This window comes from Pongo abelii, chromosome 11, assembly GCF_028885655.2.
Source record: "Pongo abelii isolate AG06213 chromosome 11, NHGRI_mPonAbe1-v2.0_pri, whole genome shotgun sequence".
Lineage (NCBI taxonomy): Eukaryota > Metazoa > Chordata > Mammalia > Primates > Hominidae > Pongo > Pongo abelii.
This window is the reverse complement of record NC_071996.2, coordinates 29,285,455-29,301,119: the sequence shown is the minus strand read 5'-3', so window position 1 is coordinate 29,301,119 and position 15,665 is coordinate 29,285,455. Positions and strand designations below refer to the sequence as shown.

At 42.9% G+C, this 15,665-nt stretch overlaps 1 protein-coding gene across 4 annotated transcripts in view; it reads left to right on the top strand.

The window, feature by feature from the left end:
* The window catches only part of MARCO (macrophage receptor with collagenous structure), a 158,566-nt gene that overhangs the window by 27,089 nt on the left and 115,812 nt on the right, over positions 1 to 15,665 (top strand). For all 4 annotated transcript variants that reach the window (XM_054549247.1, XM_063712740.1, XM_054549249.1 and 1 more), the window contains exon 2: positions 939 to 1,071. The gene's annotated coding sequence lies outside the window, so the exon portion shown is untranslated. The remainder of the gene's footprint in view (positions 1 to 938; positions 1,072 to 15,665) is intronic.

Here is a 15,665-nt window from a genome sequence, read left to right as displayed (position 1 = left end):
CCTTTTCCTTACTCCCGTAGTCTGCCGGGACCCTAGCTGCCTCGCGTCCCCTCCCCTTCTTCTTCCCCGCGATTTCTCCTTTAACCTAAAGAGGAGAATAAGTAGGCCTTGCAGCGAGAACATCTTAGGTAGGACTGGCAGCTTCTCATGTTCTGCCAGGGCTCTCAGGATAGGGGATAAGCCACCCCTTCACAGCCCAGCTCTCAAGCCCTGTTGCCAGCAAGGAGCAGAGCCTGCTGACCTGCCCGTCTCCTCTATTTTATTGTATTTTGTTTCCCTTCTCTACTCTGAAGGGATACTCCTTTATTTTAACAGACCCAGTTAGGATTTGCCAAATGCTAAATAAAACCTTCCTATCAGAAAATGCCTTAGGTTTCGGAATTACAACCCTGAGATTTTATAGGTAGCTTTAATGGAAAGGTTTGGAAAGACACTGAGGGTGCCCTTAGTTCTGAATAAATGTAAACTGGAACTTGATTTTTTTTGTCTTTTTTTTTGTTGTTGTTGTTTTTGGTTTTTTTTGTTTGTTTGTTTTTTTGTTTTGTTTTGTTTTTGGAGAGGGGAAGGTGTTTGGACCTTGAGCCAAAATACATCAAAGAAGAGATCCCTATACCTCAACTCCTAGAAGTCATAGTCACCTTGATAGTGGAGAACTGGGGATTGAAGGTGCAGGATTTGCTGGAGTAGGGGAGATAATTAATATTAGCTGGGTCACCAGAAAGAATGGAAGCTAAGAGATTGTGCTGCCATGCCCTCTTCGACAGCAAACTTTAGCATTTGTCTCTTTCCCGTCAGTCTCCCCAGCTATCAAGTGTGGACTCGACAGGAATGTTGCAAGGAAAAACTAATTAAATGGTAGTACAATGCTTTGAAAATATTAAGTGTCATGTAAATGCCTAATGCTAATAATAATCTTGATGGTGGTAATTATGTTCCAGGAAGCACATTCCAAGACAGCCCAGCACTGAGTCCACACGCACTGCCTGTCTAGGAGGAGCCTGGAAACACCTACCCGTTCTGCTGTTCTGCCGTTCTGCCGCTGAGCCCCGTCTCTGCCTGCCCATGTGGAAGGTAGGAGCTGGGTCGTGTCCCCATCACCCAGCAGGCAGAGCAGGTTTAATCCTGGTTGGAAGTCCTTAAGCAAGTTACTGCAGCCCTTCACCTATAAAGTGGGAGTTATAATACCTGCAGCATAGGATGGTGGTGAGAATTAAATGACATCATGTGTGTAAAGCGCTTAGGGAAAGTGGCAAATAGCTAAGAAGAAAGATCTGGTTAGGTGGTAGCAGCTTCTCCAGTTAAGTTTACCTAGGCCTAGCTGCATGACCAAGACAGGGGTTTCAAAGCCCATCCCGCTCTCATGTTGTTCAGCTCTGATCTGTCATGTGGAATCCCAGACCCCTTTCTTATGCACACTTGGCTGGGGGCAGGGTGAAGATACTTCCAGCCCATTATTATCTGCACTCTCAGAAGGTCACTGTCACGTTGCTGGTCTGCCAAAGGGCTGAAGAACCAGTGCCACCTAGTTCAGGATTTGTTTAGGCCCTGAGCCTGTGACCCACCCAGGATTTCTGCCCCTTCTCCCGCACTGCTTGCCCACTCCATTGAGAGGCAGTGTTCGACTGGGGGACCCAAAGGAGGCTTGGGGACTCCTTTGCCACCCTGACTGTGAACTATCTGGAGCATCCGTCCTGAGTGCAGTGAAGAAAGATTGTAAAGAATAAGCTCTCCGTCATCAGAGGCTGGAGGGGGAGCAGAGAGGATTGATGGCAGAGCGGGCAGTCAAGCTCTGGAAGAGGGCTTGGACAGGTTCGTCTGTGCCTCCCTGCCCCCAGGGCTTCCAGGGTGTGGTTGCTCCTCACATTGGGTCTGGCTGCCTCAGAGGCTCTGGCAGGCTCTGTGGTGTCCAGTGGCTTCAGCCATGTTCCCTCATTGTCTGACCTCTGTGAGTTCCATGTCTTCTATGCTCTGTAGCTTGGCTAGGAAATTGCTATGTTTCCCTTAAGTGGGTTACCCTTCACATTTAAGGAGAGGGATATAGTACAAGTCTGTGTTGGGGAATAACATATCCCTCACTCTCTTCTTTCTCTGAATTCTTGATGGGAGGAGTAGGGGGTTCAAGGATCTTCCCTTAACAATTTTTTAGTTTGGTGAAATACCAGGCCTTCCCCAGGACTTAACAGTTTCCTTATAAGGCAATTTCTCCCTGCCACCCATCCCTTCCCACCATTTTCTCCCCATAAAAAGTTTCCCTACTGTTTCTGGACTCCAGATTTGGGGCCCTGAGTTCTGCCAAAACTAGTGGAGGCTTTGAGGGCAACAAATTGCAGTGAGTCATGATTGAGGCTTTTGGGAATTTCCACCCCAGAAACCTCTGGGCCTTTTAGGGGTTTTAAAGAATCACCTAGATATTTTAATGACACTCCTCATCCTTGAACTTGTCCTAATTTTGTGTTTTAATGACTTAGAGAATAATAACAAACTCGAGCTCCTTCAGCTACCTTTTGTTGTCTTTCACAATTTGGTTCAAAGTTCAGCTTTTCCTTCTACGTGATGACACAGCCCTCCCCATTTGAGAAGAGCATAGCTTTTAAAAAAAAGCTTTAAAAATGAAACGCTTTGTTTTGTTTGTCTTAGGCAACAATAACTCAAATACATCTTAACTTTGAAAGTAAAATATTTTTAATATTGTACAGAAACAGGTGGTTTCCCAGGTATATTTTTTAAAAAGGCACTCAAATAAGAATGCTATCAACAGTGGCAGTGTTGGGTTTTTGGGTTTAGGCCAAGTGAGACTTCATGGTTGCACTCTGATCAGAGGTTTGTAGGGTCAGACCCTGACAACGCACGCACAGACACACACACTCATACAAAATAGGCATGCATAGTTGAAAGGAATTTTGGAGTTTGCCATTTCACTCTCTCCTGTCCAAATATAGGCTTTGCTTTTCCTTTCTTCTTTACAGTGAGATGCCTGATTGTCACTGTGCCCAGCCTCTCATCTGCTTTCTGGTTGGGAAAGTCCTAGCACAGGGAGATAGGTGGCATATGCAAGCTCACACTGTCAGTCAGTGGCAGGCAGGGACTAACTTCTGGGCCAGTGGCCTTTCTGCCTGGTCATCTGCCTGCTGTTTCTTTGGATAAAAAGAAAAATCTACATGCAAATCCTGCAATTCAAAAATATGATTCTTCTCCCTCTGAAACCTTCTCAGCTTCACAGGCAACCTTGCAGGTGTGCGGGCAGTTTCCATGCCAGATTATACAGTTATAAACCCAGGACAATGGGCCAGTCAACAACCATCTCCCCTCCACACAACATGAATGGGAGCTGATGTCTGAGAACTTTTAGGAAAAAGTGGGGAATTCATATGCACACATCACTTTGGTAACTTTCTAACAAGTTGGTTCTGCTGTTATTGTTGTTTTAGTCAGCTCCAGCCAAGATTCTTGCTGCATCATGAAAGATTTGCTTCCAAATTGGATAAGTCACCCAGTGAGACACACCTGTAGTGAAGATAAGATTTTAGCAACAACTGCTGACTCAGCCTTTTTGCTTTCACGAAGATGTGTTTCACTAGAAAGCATTTCCTTTCCTAGGAATTTCATAAATAATTGAAATTTTTAAAAAAACATTTTGGTCCCTTTGGTTGGTGGGAAGGGAGTAAGGAGAGTGGAGCTGGCGAGATGGAGAGGGACCAGGGAGAGAAGCAAGGAGAGGCTGGAGCAGGATGAGAGGAGCCTTCTTCTTCTTCTTCTTTTTTTCTTTTTGAGATGGAGTCTCTCTCTGTCACCCAGGCTGGAGTGCAATGGTGCAATCCCAGCTCACTGCAACTTGCCTCAGCCTTCCGGGTTCAAGTAATTCTCCTGCCTCAGCCTCCAGAGTAGCTGGGATTGCAGGCGCACACCAACACGCTCGGCTAATGTTTGTATTTTTAGTAGAGACAGGGTTTCACCAAGTTGGCCAGGCTGGTCTTGAACTCCTGACCTCAGGTGATCCGCCCACCTCGGCCTCCCAAAGTGTTGGGATTACAGGTGTGAGCCACTGTGCTCACCCAAGAGGAGACTTCTAATGAGGAGAACGGGCAGGCTCAAGCTGTCCTGTGCAGCCCTGAGCTGCATCAAATAAGTCAGCTTTATTTGATGATTTTCAACATCAGGGGGCTCAGATGACTCCCAATCCTTATTAGGTATCTGTAGTTCCATGCTGGCTGCTGTTTTTTCCATGGACTGTGGGACCCCAAGAATTTGTGTAATAATTTTGGTTAATTCTCTTAAGAACACACTCTTACTTCAACAGGATGTTTAGGAAGTGAGGTTTCTATTCTGATGTAGAGAGCCTTTCTCTCCCTCCAAGGCTGCCAAAATTACTCCCCCATGGGCTGCCAAACTCTCTCCCCCTACATTCAGCCTCTTCCACATTGCAGGCTGTTTGGCACTGGTGTGGGGTCTAGGAGCTGAAATGTTCATCATTTCTCCCAGATATTAGCATGTCATCAGGTCCCATAATAGCACGAGGGGCGGAGTTTATATCAGAAGTCCATAGAGTAAAATGGGTCCAAGGCCTGTAGAAACCACCAAACTGAAATCCTTCCTAAGCCTGCAGGGGCAAAGTGGAGACAATCCCAATTTCTGTCCAGCAGAAACCACTCAAGCTTGTGTAGATGAGAGGACCCCTCCCAGTGTGGGCGGGCTAACCCGGGTCCAGAGTGGTGGAAGGAATCAGTGCTCTAGGGCTCCAAGAGTCGGACGGCTGGCCCCGGGGAAGCCAGTTTGCTGGGAGGCCTGGTGACCTTGGCTGCTGAGTACCCCTCCAAGTGCAGTCAGGGAAGCTATCAGGCAAGTCTACAATGGGTCAAAGAAGTGGATCCTCTGTCCTCTTGGTCTGCGACTTTTCCTATGAAGGACAGACCTTGTAGCCTACATCCCTCCATAAATTCAGATCTACCCAGTGAGTAAAAAAGAGAGAGAAGGGTAAGTCCCATTTAGGGTTTAAAGGATATGAGACCTAAAAGGAGCAGATGGTGGAATTTCAGGCATTATCTAGCAGGTGGTAGAGAATCTGGGGAAGTCCAGGCTGTCTCAGTGCTGCCTGACAAGTCATCCTTCCGCTCAGAACAGATGCTCCTGGACCCTCATATCCTTGTACTGCATGGAGACTGCTTCTCAGAGCTGACTCCATGTGATGTGACTTTGTGTCTGCTCCCCCGAGGATGGTGGCTCCTCACTATCTGGGGCTGTTGAGCACTTGAGGTGTGGCTGCATTGAGGTGTATTGTCAGTGTAAAATGCACACCAGATTTCAAAGGCATAGCAAGAAGAAAAAAAGATTACAAAGTATCTCATTCTCATTTGGAAAGGAGCTCTTTGCTCTAGAGAGGTCCTGCAGCCTTTCTTCTTTGCTGAGAAGGAAAATTTTGCAGTGAGAGTCCTCTGAGCAGGTAGGCCCACCTGTGTCTTCTGAAACTATTTTGAGAACTTGCTCATTACTTTCCTTCTCTTGTTAGTCACATGCTCCGAAGCACCTCAGAATTTCAGTAAAATTTCATTTCTGCTGGACAGGAACCAAAAGGCCAAGAAGAGGCTGGGAGCCCCTGCTGACAGGAACCAAAAGGCCCAGAGTAGGCTGGGAACCCCTGCTGACTAATTTCTAAATACTGGTTTCTGGTGACATCGTATGGCCACTTCTTGGTACTACACCGGTCACAGGCTGTGTGCAGGTCCTGAGTTCCACAGTCCTGATGTCATCCACCTCTTGCTGAGTGGGCTAGTACATCAGAAATCCTAAACTTGTAGAAGGCTGTCTTTCCAACCTCCATTTCTCCTCTCACTTCTCTCCACCTCATTTCAGTTCTTCCACATCTATAATATTGGGCCTGTCACACTAAACCACTGGGGAAATGGCTGTGGACTGAGGGCTGGAAAAAACCTGAGTAGAATTGAGTAGTTTTAGGAAAACTATTCAACATCTGTGGGCTTCTCCTCCTCAAGGTTATAGCGGATGACCTCTAAAGTCACTTCTGGCTTCCCAAGTTCATAAATCTAATGGTGGAATTTGAGACACTGATGAAGAAGACTCAAATACAGCCTCATTGGTGGTGACCTACAAGAAAGGCCCAGTCTGGAATCTAACTCGCAATTCAGGAGGTGACACAAACATGGAGCTGAAGTGGCCAAATGTGATTTCTTTCCTTTTTTTAAAATATTGGATCTGTGTCTCTGGAGACCAACCATGATTTCTTAGGAGATGATAATACTCATAAATGCAATTGTTGTCAATTGTTGCATATATTATCTCATTTAATTCTCACAACAATCCCATACATTAGGCATTATCACAATTAAAAATACCTAATATATTTAACACATACAAGAGATATCTATGTATGTGGATATATATGTATACCTACAAATGAATGTGTTTAAAATCAAATCATAAATACTTAGGAACTACTTTCAAGAACTAGAACAACAGTGATTCTATATTTATGAAACTCCAATACAAGTCAAACTAAACAATATGTAATAAAGGCAGTTTTTAAAGGCAATGAAGGCCAGGCATGGTAACTGACACCGGTAATCCAAGCACTGTGGGTGGCCAAGGTGGGTGGATCGTCTATGTATACGTGTCTTCCCCATCCCATTCCCTTGCCTCTGCCCAAATTAATCACTATCCTAAATTTTTTATCTTTGCCTTTGTTTTTTTGAGACAGGGTCTCACTCTGTCACTCAGGCTGGAGTATAGTGGCAAGATCATGGCTCACCGCAGCCTTGACCTCCTGGGCTTAGGTGATCCTCCCACCTCAGCCTCTGGAGTAGCTGGGACTACAGCCACACACCAACATGTCCAGCTAATTTTTGTATTTTTTTTTTTTTTGGTAGAGATGGGGTTTCACCATGTTACCCAGGCTGGTCTTGAACTCCTGGGCTCAAGCGATCTACCCACCTTGGCCTCCCAAAGTGCTGAGATTACAGGTGTGAGCCACCATGCCTGGCCTTCTTTGCCTTTTAAAAACTGGTTTTATTACATGTTGTTTAGTTTTACTTGTATTGGGGTTTCATAAAAAATGATATTCTATGGTCTATGGGACTAGATTTTTCACTAAGTATTACTTTTCCAAGATTCGTCACTGTTGCATGCATGTAACAGGGCTTGAGTGAGGTTCCCAGCTGTATAAGAGTTCATTGTTGGAATAAATCTCATTTTATTTATCTAACCCCTGGTCAGTGGACATTTGGGTTGTTCCTAGCTCTTTGTTTCTGTGAACATTCTTGTTTTTGTCTCTTGGTATACATGTGTAAAAATATCTCTAGAACACAGCAAAAAGATTGGTGGTTGCCAGGGTCTTGGAGAGTGGTGGTGAATAGGTGAAGCCCAGGGAATTTTTAGGGCAGTAAAACTATTCTGATATATATATACATAACATATATATATAATATATATATAAAACGTTATATATAATATATATAACATTATATATAATATATATAACATTATATATAATATATATAACATATATAATATATAACATACATAATATATAACATATATATTATATATAGCATATATAATATACATATATAACATATATAATATATATAATATATATAACATATATTATATATATTATATATAATATATATAACATATATATAATATATATAACATATAATATATATAATATATATAACATATATTATATATATAACATATATTATATATATATATAATATATATATATTTCAGCCTCAAGGAAGAGCATACATCCCTACCCACTAAGTGTGGCTGGGCTGTGCATAATGCGTTTGTTCCCTCCAAGGAGTATAGGGGAAAGAGTCACTTTACAGTGTCAAAATCTGACACATACTACCTCAGCTGGGTGATCAAGGTCAGTAGCAACAGTGATAAATCATGTTAGTACATGTCCTTCATATAATGATAAAAATGGCACTTTACCTCAGCGGTCTTCCTCCCCAAAGCCCATAAACCCAGTCTAATCATGAGAAACACATCAAATAGATTCCACAGAGAGACATTCTACAAAATACCTGACCAGTACTCCTCCGAACTGTCAGGGTCATCAGAAACAGGGGAAGTTTGAGAAACCCTCACAGCCAAGAGAAGCCTAAGGAAATATGTCAAGTAAATGGATGGGATCTTGGAACAGAAGACATTAGATAAAAGCTAAGAAAATGTGAATGAACTGTGGACTTTAGTTAATCATGTAGCAATATGTAACAACGGTACCATGCTAAGGTCAATGACAGAGAAAACTGGGTGAGGGAGTCTATGGGAATTCTCTACTGTCTTCTCAATTTCCCTATGAGTTTAAAACTGTTCTAAAAATAAAGTCTGTTAAAATGGTATGGGTTCTAGAAAGTTATAGGTAAAAAGAAAATGATACCTTAAAACTGTCTCTAGATCAGGGTTGGCAAACTTTGTTTGCAAAATATCAGCTAGTAAATATTGTAGGCTTTGAAGCCTTAAGGTGTCTGTTGCGACTACTCAACTCTGCTGTTGTGTGTTACAAGAGCAGCCATATCTTAACAAGTAAGTGTGGCTGACTTCCAATAAAACTTTATTTAGCAAAAACAAAGTCCACTGGCCTCAGTTTGCAAACCCCTGCTCTCATGTATATAAGTGAAGTCAAAGTGATAGGTCACAAATTTCCATCACATTGTGGTGGAAAGCATCAAGTTGTACTGCATCAAATACACATTCATCAGAAACAGCAGAAATGGATTAACATTGAAGTCCATGTCTTGCCCAGAACTTAGCATTTTTACTACAATTGTGTCTCACTGGGTTATTTTTTACTTCCTTCTTCTGAGAAATGCCTATTTGCAGCTTTTGCTCATTTTCTGCTGGGCTGTCCTTTTTTCTAATGTGTTGGCAGGGGTTCTTTATGTATTCTGGATACTAATCTACCAGCTACAGATGTTGCGTATATTTTCTCCTGGTTTATGGCCTGCCTTTCACTTTTCTTTTGGTGTCTTTTGATGAACAGAGTTAATTTTAATGTCGTCTGGTTTATTAATGTTTCCTTATTGTAGTTAGTGCTTTTTCTCTCTTGTGTTTAAGAAATCATCTCGAACTCAAAGTCAGAAAGATACTCTTCTATATTTTCTTTGAAAAGTTTTGAAGTCTTGCCTTTCACCTGGAAATCCTCCGTGTACCTGGGATTTACTGCAAAGTACAGAATATGTGGAGGAGGAAAGGATTCAATGTTATGTTTTTCTACGTGGATGCCCAGTAGTCCTATCCCTGTTGCCTCCTCCCATGTTGGTCTGGAGTGCCATCTGCCATGTCACTGAAAGGATTACATTAGATAATGCAGGAAATGTGCTTGGCCTAGCCCCCAGCTTCAATTTAGTGAGACTGTGACACTGAATTCCCCTTCCTTTCCAGGCTCTAGGGGAGCTGGGGCTCACAATCTTCTGCTTTCAATAACGCTTTTCCTAAACATGAAGACCATAATGTAATGAGGGTTTTTGGCTACAGCAAGCTTGCACATCCACCAGTGAACCAGGGTAACAGGACAGCAGCAGAAGGGGCCCTCACCCTCTGAGCATTGCAAAATGAACAGCTCGGCGCTCCTCCTGCAGCTCAAGCATTTGCTAAAGCACTTTTAAACAGGTCCTCAGTCAAGGACACTGGGAGATGGCAATTAAGTCTTCTTGAGACTCCAGGGGCCCTGGTGGCAGTGGCTGGGAAATCTGATCTGGTGAACAGATAAGAAATGGTTATAATTAGCACATTCAATGTGAAATACACGTGAATGCACAGATTGTAATTTTCCAAACTGTCAAGACAATTCTCCAACAATTCTTCACTCATAAGGAGGCTCAGCATGGCCATTGTATATGCTACTAATTTCCTTGTTTTCATAGAGAGCAGATAGAAACCCCAACTCACCTTGTCTATATGTCTGTCAAATCTAAATTCAAGGAATTGAAATGAATACGGACTTAATCTTACAGATATGTCTTAGATCATTTTCTCATTGAGGTAAAACTTACATTCAATAAAATTTTACAGATCTGAAGTGTCCAGCTTATGAAACTTTTCCATAATATGTACATCTGTATTATTGCCACCTAGACCTGCATATTTAACATTTCCAGCCTCCAGAAGGCTCTCTCATGCCCTTCCTGGTCATGTCTCCCTGCAGAGATAGCCATTAGTCTGATTTCCATCATGCAGATTAGTTTTGCTTGTTTCTGAAGTTCCCGTAAATGGAAGCTTTATCACGTGTACTCTTCTGCATATGGCTTCTTTAGCTCAACATTCTGCCTGAGATTCACCTGGGAGCTTGTATGTAGCCAGAGTTTGCTTTTTCAATAGTAAAATGATGAATATGTGATGACACATTGTATGATCTGCCACAATTCATCATTTTACTATTGATGGACATTTTGGTTGTTTCCAGGTTGGGGCTATTACAAATAAGGCTGCTATGAACTTCAGTAAATATGTGTTTTGGTTCACATGTGTGCACTTGTATGTTGAGTATAAGCCTAGGAGTTGAATCTCTAGATTATGATAGGCATTGGATTTTCTTTCTTCTTTGTTTTGGAAAAAAAGCAGCTTAATTAAGGTATAATTTATATATAACAAATCAACCAATTTTAACTTTATAATTTTTGACAAATGCATTCAGTGTCTAAGCATGATGATCATCAAGATAGAGAACTGTTCCATCCCATCCCAAAATTCCTTTGTGCTTCTTTGCAATCACTTTCCCCTTCCCTCAGCCCCTCACAACCTCTGATTTAATTTCTTTCAGTACAGTTTTGCCTTTTCTTGTGCCCAGTTGATGATGAGTCACTCCTGAATCTCTACTGCCAGTTTTGATCTCTCTCCTGAGCTACAAACTTTCATCTCCACCTGCCTCCTAAGTGTCCCCAATGGAGAACTCTAAATGAATGAACCCTAGTGGAACCCAACACCTCTTCCTCCTCCTCCAACAAAGTTTCCCTCCCTGTGTTCTCTATCTCCTGAGAAAATCACTCTTAATCCTGGTGGCCAAGCCAGAAAGCTGGTTAGCACTTAATATCGACCTCCTTCCTCTCCCTACCACCCACATCCAATCAATGAGCCCTAGTCAATGCTCTCTAAATATCTCTTGGATCAACCTACTTCTTTCCAGCTCCTCTGCATTAGTCTACCATCGTCTCTGAATTGCCTCAATGTGTCTGACTTTTTGCTTTTTAGCATGAACCCCCACAGTCCATTCTCCACACTAGAGAGGAGCCCTTCTAAAGTGTGAACCTGAGCAGGCCACTCTTTGGCATAAAACTTTTCAAGAGCCTCCTGGGACTTGTGGTCACACAGCTGCCTTCTCCCCAGCCCCACACCTGCCTTCCCTCCCTTCATCCCTTCCTTCATCCCAGCCCCACACCTGCCTCTGCTGAGCTCTTTAATGTCCTCATGTCCCAGTGAAGAAGTCACTGCTGTGCAAGCTCTGGCTCAACCTGAACAGCAAGTGCAGGTCAAGTCTGACCTAGGACCCCCCTTTCATTGTTCCCCTAGCACTTCTTTCTTCACCTCTTCCAGCACTGAATGCGATCACTGTGTCTGTAATTCCATTTATTTTCTGTGTCCTCTTCAACTGAAAGCCATGTGAAGACAGAACCCATGTCTGTCTAGTTCACTGTCATGCCTGGAAACAAACATTTGCTGAAAAATAAAGAATACTGGTGCATAACCTATTCTATTCATTCAGTATATCTATCATCAAATATTTTAAAGGAAATCTATAATTTTTTTGAGAAAATTTTTGCAATCTATGCATCTAACATTTTTCATTATAAAGAAAACAAGATAAGTTAAAAAGCAGATGTCCAACTGGGAGAAAATGTTTCTAAATATATCACCTATAAAGGACTATTTCTAATACATGTAGAACTCTTTTTTTTTAAATTTTATTATTATTATACTTTAAGTTTTAGGGTACATGTGCACAATGTGCAGGTTTGTTACATATGTATATATGTGCCATATTGGTGTGCTGTACCCATTAACTCATCATTTAGCATTAGGTATATGGAAATCTATAATTTTAAAGGAAATCTATTATATTACTGCATAAATGTAAAATCATTTATTTAAGTAATTGTTGGGCATTAAGATAGCTATCATTTTTTTCTGATTATATCTATTATTATAGTGGGTATCTTTGCACACAGTTCTCAATACACAATCATTATTTAGGGAACTAAAATTTCTAAAAATGAAAATGGTGGGTCAAAATGCATGCATATACATTGGGAACTCCTAAGCCAGTATTTTTCAAACAGATCTTAACTCATTGGTAGGTTATAAAATGCACCCTGTCCCCAGCTGAGGCTTGCCTCCATTTGGCAAGTGAGAACATGCACAGAAGCTATTCCTTTCCGTGTATTTAAGTCAATACGTGTGCCCCTTAATATTTTGCAGCAGGGAGGTTCGATTGAAGTAAAAAAGCTAATAAATAAGGCCGTAAATGAATCCACCAACTGGTAAATAGATATAAACATACAGGAAAGCGCCCGGATTCTGGACTTCCCATGAGATTTTTTTTCCCATTAAGATTAAAAAAAAAGATTGGAATTGAAGTTTGTTTGATGAAGGCACAATCCCCCAGTGGGTGTTTCCTTGTCCCTTGGAGTCAGGAAATATCACTCATCTTAGGTGGGTCCTTTGATGTCAACTTCCTGAAATTAATTCTCAGAGCTATTTATGACAATATAAACCAGTTATGGCAATATAAGTATTTAGGTTCTTGGAACCCAAAATGGTAAACCTTCCCTGAATTGCATAGAGGCTGACCATGTCAGAAAACCTTGGAAGAAAGTTTGAAGTAGAATGGGGGGACTGTTGAAGCACCACACATATCATAAAGGAATCTGGCACTGGGTCCTTGCTGTCTGCCTGCTAGCTGTGGGAGGTATGTTTCTCAGTGAGCCTCTGTTCCAAAATTCATAAAATAGAGCTATAAAGGCCTCCTTATAGATCTTGCCTTTTCATTCAGAGTATCAGAATGAGACACAGTATGGAGAAGGGCTTTGTAAACCATGAAGTTATCTACAAAGGCTTGGTGATGTTACTTGGATTAACCAGCCCTTGGGTCGATTTTTCAAAACAGGAGGGAAGGCTAAGGAGGATCAGGTTCCTAGGGTGTTTTTGGTTGTATCCTAAAATCCCTTGTTCTCTTGGATACACTATAAGCACTGTTAACATTCAACATTGCTCCTGTGGTTTCTATGTTACAAACAGCAACAGGAGGTAGCAAGTCCAGTAGCCAAGCCCCCCAGCACAGAGAGAGTATGAACTTCAGACTCAGCAGACCCAGGTTTGAATCTCAGCTTCATCACCGGTTAACTGTTCTCTGAGTGCATCTATGAAATGGGGATAATGACACCTTATTGGGAGGGCCATATGAATGATACAATGCAATAGTTGTGTGAACATAGTGTCTGCTCATGAAGTCATAACCCTTGCTAAGGCAGTGCTGATCTTCCAAGGTTGGCAATGACAGAGAAAACCTGTGCAGAGCTGAAGAGGCTGAGCCTGCCATTTTCCACTCCCTGTGTCTCTGAGATGCTCTTCTCTTTGATCGCATGTTCTGGACTTTAGTGTGCAAATGTGCTTTGGTAACTCAATCAAAAAGTCAGTCCCTGGACTGCGTCCCCAGTGATTGAAATGCACCTATGACACCAACTGCCTCCCCTGGTGTCTCCCCCTGACCTAAGGTCAGTATTGATACCTCCAGGACACCGGCTGTCCTTTGAGGTTCTGGCCACAGCATGGACTCTGCCTTCCCCTCGTAGTTCCCATATCCATGGCTCAAGGATAAAGGAAAGGACTTAGGTAGAGGGCTGTGGAGTTTACCCATCCAGCCAGAGCCAAGAGACCCCCTTCAGGCCCCTTCCACCTAACTCTGTGTCTGTGTAGCCCCTCCCCCACACCTCAAGCTTAAAGCCAGGAAGGAGCAACCCTCAGCCACTCAGAAAGAAGGGAGAGAGCGCCTTCCTTCCCAGTCTCAGATCCTGGCCTTTCGCTCCAGAGGGGCTGCACCAAGGCTGCAGATAGCCCTTGCCTGTCTCAGGGGCAGCTTCTCTGTGAAGCAGGACTCTGGACTCTGACAGTCCTTCCAGGCATCTCCTCACCTAGGCCTTCCCTGGGCGACCATGTCTGCAGGGACAGCTCCAGAATTCTCACAATGAGGAAATTGGGGTGGCAATAAGGGGCTGGGGTCTAACAAAATGCTGTTTTTACTTAAACTGCATGTTATGTATAGATATATAAAAATGCAGTTTCCTAGAGGTATTTTTATTCCCACTTGAATAAGATTGAGAAAATATTGTAGAGCTGAAACAATATCATTAGTGCTATAACTGTTACTGGACTTATTTCTTTACTATAATCCCTTATTTATGATCATGGATGCAAAAGGCTCAGAAAATCATGTTTTTGCACAACCTGTTTGGTGTTAAAACCTTTCCTAAGTGGATGCAAAAACACTTATCATCTTTATCTCTCTGGCTTGGTTTGAACACTCATCCATCCTGTGTGCTTGGTTATGGGGTGCTGCTCCAGACCCATTGGGGATGTCAGGAACCATTCAGTTTTTGTACTATCTTACTTTCCTCAAGACCCTAAAATTCTGAATTTTCAAATGCTTCTGGCTTGCAGAGTTTTGGCTAAGGGCTCATGCATTTTATTATATTAATGCTCATTGTTGTTGCTGCTGTTTAAGAGTAGCAAGGGTGAGCTGGGACTAAAGGGTCCCCCAGACACCCACCAGCCCTCCAACTGCTCCTCTGGGAACTGCTGCTCCTCAGACATCACTGCTGCCAACTTCTGGTTGGACTTCATCAGCTCCATCTCAGGCCAGATCATCGCCATGGCTCAAAGCTGTGACCAGGAAAAATTCCCTACACAGGCTTGCTTTCCTGGCCCAAAGGCAGGCGGTAGCTTTTCCCACTGGGCTTCAGGGTGTACTGTGGCTCTGAGTCCCAGGCAGGACCAAGGAGGATGCCAAGGTAGCTGTCAACGCCAGCAGTAATGAATCACTGGGAATCAGATAACAAGGCTATTACCTCTGGCACCTTCATCAAAGGCACTCTCAGCCAGGACTCATGAACCTACCATGCTTGTCAGCCCTCCCCACACCGAAGCCCTGTCCTACCCCTTCCCAGTCCCCAAATGTCAATCAATCTGAGAAGGGAAGGGGAGGGCCAGAGTCTCTGCCTGAGGAGTCCTTGGCACAGAAGCAGGGGCTGCTGTGACCCAGCAGACACCAGTGGCTCAGAGAGGGCTGGACCCCAGAAGGACATGACTGTGTGTCCATCTTTTTTTTTTAATTTTATTATTATTATACTTTAAGTTTTAGGGTACATGTGCACAATATGCAGGTTAGTTACATATGTATACATGTGCCATGCTGGTGTGCTGCACCCATTAACTCGTCATTTGGCATTAGGTATATCTCCTAATGCTATCCCTCCCCCCTCCCCCCACCCCACAACTGTCCCCAGAGTGTGATGTTCCCCTTCCTGTGTCCATGTGTTCTCATTGTTCAATTCCCACCTATGAATGAGAATATGCAGTGTTTGGTTTTTTGTTCTTGCGATAGTTTACTGAGAATGATGATTTCCAATTTCATCCATGTCCATACAAAGGAC